The following is a 4,566-nucleotide window of genomic DNA, read 5'->3' on the forward strand; positions in this document are numbered from 1 at the left end:
GAAGGCAGGTGGGGGAGAAACGAGTGTAACCGAAGGCATGGTAGAAGAGGAGGGTCTTGAGACGTGTCTTGAAGGAGGCAAGGGAGGGCGCAAGGCCGAGCGACTGAGGGATAGAGTTTCAGAGGGTGGGGATAGATTGGCTGAAGGCCATCAATGGTGGGGCGTGCCAGGGACGAGAAGCAGGCTGGAGCGAACGAGCAGGTTATTAGGGGGTTGGGAGTTCGCAGAGGTAGGGGGAAGGCCATGGAAGGCTTTGAAAGGGAGGACCAGGATCTTGATCTGTATCCTCTGGGTGATGGGAAGCCAATGGAGTCGGGCAGGATGCTCCCAACAATGCTGTGGCAGTGAGTAAAGCAAACCCGATGTTGGGATGTAACAAAAGATCAATAGCTGAAATAGTGGGGTCATCCGACCACTGTATAAATCATTGGTGAAACCATTGGTGAGACCATACTGTACACAGTTCTGGTCACCGCTGTACAAAAAGATATGGGAGAAATCGAGGAGATACAGAGGAGGGCAACCAAAATGACTGAGGGAATGGAAGGACTGGACTATGAGGAGTGACTAAGTAAATTGGACATGTTCACGCTGGAGAAGAGAAGATTGAGAGGTGACATGATCGCTGTCTTTAAGATTCTGAAGGGGCAAAACAATATAGATCATTAGAGGCTGTTTCAACTTGTCCAGGATAGTAAAACCAGAGGCCACGGCCTGAGATTGAAGGGGACAAATTCAGAACAAATCTACGCAAACACTATTTCAGTGAACGAATAGTGAACTTGTGGAACAGGCTCTCTGGGGAGACGGTTGGAGCAGGAAATGTTGATGCTTTCAAACACAGATTTGATAGTTTTCTTTTAAGAAATAACATTATGGGATATAGAACATGGGGACATATGTGCATGTGACCTCCAGGAAGGTGGAAGGCAAACTAGATGGACCTTGGGCTTTATTCGTCTAGCATTTCTTATGTTATGATGGAGGTGATGGGCTCACGGTGCCTGGTGCGGGAGAGGACATGGGCTGCAGAATTCTGGATGATCTGCAGCCTATTGAGGGAGGAATTGGGGAGGCTGACAATCAGGGAGTTTGCATAATCGAGCCTGGATATTATGAATGAGGGTCTCGGCGGCCTGCGGTGTGAGACAGTGGTGGAGCCGGGTGATATGGCAGAGGCGGTGGAAGGCAGAGCGGGTCATGCTACGGATGTGGGTAGAAAGGACAGTTGAGGGTCAAACAAAACATCAAGTTTCTGGACTGGCTCTGTGGGGTGTGCATTCTTGGATAGTGCCTGAATTAAATGCAAGGATTATTATAAATTTAACTCATCTCAATAGATGATGCTGATAGCAAAGTAACTGGAGTAACAAGCTTTGGGACCTCAGAGAAATGTGTTGGACAAGCTGGATTAATTACTGGCTGTAATTTCTCTGAGGAGTGAGTGCGTACGTCTGATTAGGAATTTTCTTTCTTGCTCAGTTAGTTGCAATAAAAATAATAATAATCCTTGAGAGATGCACAGAACTACTCACTGTCCTCGATTAGATATAGGTTCCAGCATCGAGTTCATGTCCAACACATTTCTCTGAGGTCCCAAAGCTGCAATAACTTCGAACTCCTTCCTCCTTTGCACCGACTGACCAGCCCTTTACACAGGCACTGACTGACCAGCCCTTTAAACCGGCAGTACACACACACACACCATGAAATACAGGCAAAGCGCAGTATACAGAGCGTGCACACACGCGCACACACACAGAGAACAATAACATGCTGACAAGCAATTAATATGCATTTGTATCAACTTTATTAGTGGTGACATACAGTGAGGGCAGAACATGCACATCACAATAATACACACCACACAATAACATACATAAATACACAGTACAATAACATGCAGAGCACAATAACACACACAGTACAATAACACACACACACACACCATGAACACAAGCACACAGAGCAGGATATCACACCACACAAGGCAGTTAAATCTCTTTTCCCTCGCTTGTGTGTGTGTGTGTGGTGGAGGTGCTCACTCAGTTGCCGAGTATGTGCTGAGGGTCTCGGAGGCTGTGGTTCCCGGGAGCTGGCTGGGTGGGCTGGTGGCGGGCGAGGGGGCTGGCCCTTCAGTCAGGATGCTACTGCGTGTCTCTGTCAGTGTGTCTGTGTTGGGGGGGAGGCTCAGGGTGGGAGTGGGGCCTGACGTAGGCTGTGTGTCGCTGGAGCCCTCCTTTCCCTCCTGGTGGTCTTTCCGACGTTCCGTCTCCTTCCTCTTGGGGAAATGCAGAGAGAAGTCTTTGGGGTGGACAGTGGGGGAGGGGAAGAGGGTGGAGGAGGGGGAGGGGAGAGGGAGGGGGAAGGGGAGAGGGCAGGGGAGGGAGCGGGAGGAGGGGAGGGAGTGGAGGAGGGGGAGATGGGGGATCTCAACAAGCTCCTCTGCTGGGGGACATCCTGCACACTCTCCTTGTGACAGACGCTGACTTTCCTGCACAGACACACTAACATTAGAACGACAACAACTTGCATTTACACAGCACCCGTCACACAGGGTAATGTCCCAGAGTAGCTTGACAGTGGCAGAGCCCGACTCCGAGTCGGGGGGGGGGGGGGGAGAGGAGAGGGGGAGGTGGCTGTGGGTACAGTCGAAGAGGGAGGTCTTCAGTCGCGACCTGAAGATAGGGAAGGAAGGGGGACAGCGGAGGGAGACAGTGACAAGTTTCAGGATGTGGTGACTGAAAGTGCGACCACTGATGGTGGAACGGAGGGCACAAGGGACAAGCAGGAGGCTGGAGCCAACCGAGCAGAGGCAGCGGATAGAGGGTGGAGGAGTGAGTAGGCTGGAAAGGTAGGAGGCTGAATGACACGGCTGGTCAAAGAAGAGGGTCTTGAAACAGGCCTTGAAGGGAGGGAGCGAGGCAAAGGGAATGTGGGATGGGGTTCTAAAGGGTGAGGGCAGAGAGTGTGGGGCGGGTGGGGTAGAGCCCGCTGAGCGGAGAGAGTGGACAGGTTGACATGAGGTTAGCAGGTGACATAGGTAGGAAGGAGCAAGATCATGGAGGCTTTGAAGGGGAAGATGAGAATTTTGAACTCTATCCTCTTGGGGATGGGGAGATAGTGGAGCCGGGCGAGGAGGTGGGTGTGATAGAGTCAAGGACTGGGGGGAGTGTGGGGAAGGTGGTGGAGGAGGGTGATAGGGTCACGGCCTGGGGGGTGGGTGTGAGGGAACGGGTGGTGAGGGGGTGATAGGGTCACAGTCTGTGGGAGTTGGGGGTGGGGTTACCTGTTCTTGAGGACGAGGTCCTGACAGGACCTGATGAGGGAGTTGATGATGGCCATGAGGAACAGCACACAAGACCCCAGCACTGCACACAGGCCCTCTGTCACCCTAGAGCTGGTGGTGGTGGGTTGGGGGGGGGAAACGGGGGGAGAGAGGGGAACACAAACAGTCATTACAGCCCAGCGGAACCCCCTCCCCACCTCTACCCTGCTAGGCTCCTCTCTCTTGGTCCCCTAATCCTCAGGCTCCTCTCTCTCTCTCCATGTCTCCCACCCCTCCCCCACCTCTCTCCCCAACTCGCTCTCCCCCTTCTCTCTCCCCTCCCCCACCAAGACTGACCTGTTTTGGCTGATGATCCTCACAGGAAGTTCGGCTCCGGTTGCGTTACGCTTGGCGCTCTGCACCATTTTGGCGATGGCCTGGAGTGTGTCTGTACACACAACAGCTTAGTTATACAACAACAGCAGCTTACATTGAAAGGAGCCCCTCTCGCAGAGCAGCCATCCACAGCGCTTTGTCAGCAAGGGCGGGCGGGGCAAGAGGGGGGAGTGTGTGAGTGAAAGAGAGTGTGTGTGTGAGTGAGTGTGAGAGAGACAAGTGTGTGTGGGTGAGTGTGAGAGATAAGTGTGTGTAAGAAAGCGTGTGTGAGGAGGGTGAGTGTGACGGAGCGAGAGTATGTGTCAGAGAGAGCGTGTGTGACCCTGTACCTCTGGGGTTGTGGCCATGATGCTGGGGGCCAGCCCTCAGTGTGTGCTGGTAGCCGCTCTTGCCTGTGCAGGTGTAGTGAAACCTCATGAAGTAGGTCTGGGACTGTTTAATAATGATGGGAAATCGACCTGCGGAGAAGGGGAGAGACAAAGAGGGTTGGGGACGATGGCACGAGATCTCCCCCACGTGGCACAATTCAACAAGAGAAGAGATTTTCATGCCCAGTGCCCTGGCTGGCAATCCCCCCCAGATAACAAAAGCAGCAGCAAATTACACTTGTACAGTGCCCTTCATGTCGGAAGGACGTCCCAGGGTGCTGGACTATCAGGGGTTTTGGATAAATGAGATAATGTCACATAGCTCAGGGGTAAGAGCCCTCGCCTCGCAAGCAAGAGGACCTGGGTTCAAATCCCGAGCAGGTCAGGACGAAAAGCTGAGCAAGTTTCCTTACGCTTCGGTACCAGCAGTAAATAGGAACCGGGTTGTTTGTCGATTGGCGGAAGGTTTTCCGGGGGTAATAAGCCCTTCAAAAACATGAGAATAATCTGGCCACTCATTCCATGATGGTTTGT

General features: G+C 52.7%; 1 protein-coding gene across 1 annotated transcript in view; it reads right to left on the reverse strand.

Moving 5' to 3' along the window:
• Window positions 1-2,341, reverse strand: part of r3hcc1 (R3H domain and coiled-coil containing 1) — an 11,313-nt gene extending 8,972 nt beyond the window's left edge. The window contains exon 1 of the mRNA XM_042344587.1: window positions 2,046-2,341. The gene's annotated coding sequence lies outside the window, so the exon portion shown is untranslated. The remainder of the gene's footprint in view (window positions 1-2,045) is intronic.
• Between the last annotated feature and the right edge of the window lie 2,225 nt (window positions 2,342-4,566).

Source organism: Callorhinchus milii, unplaced genomic scaffold, assembly GCF_018977255.1.
Source record: "Callorhinchus milii isolate IMCB2004 unplaced genomic scaffold, IMCB_Cmil_1.0 Scaffold28, whole genome shotgun sequence".
NCBI lineage: Eukaryota > Metazoa > Chordata > Chondrichthyes > Chimaeriformes > Callorhinchidae > Callorhinchus > Callorhinchus milii.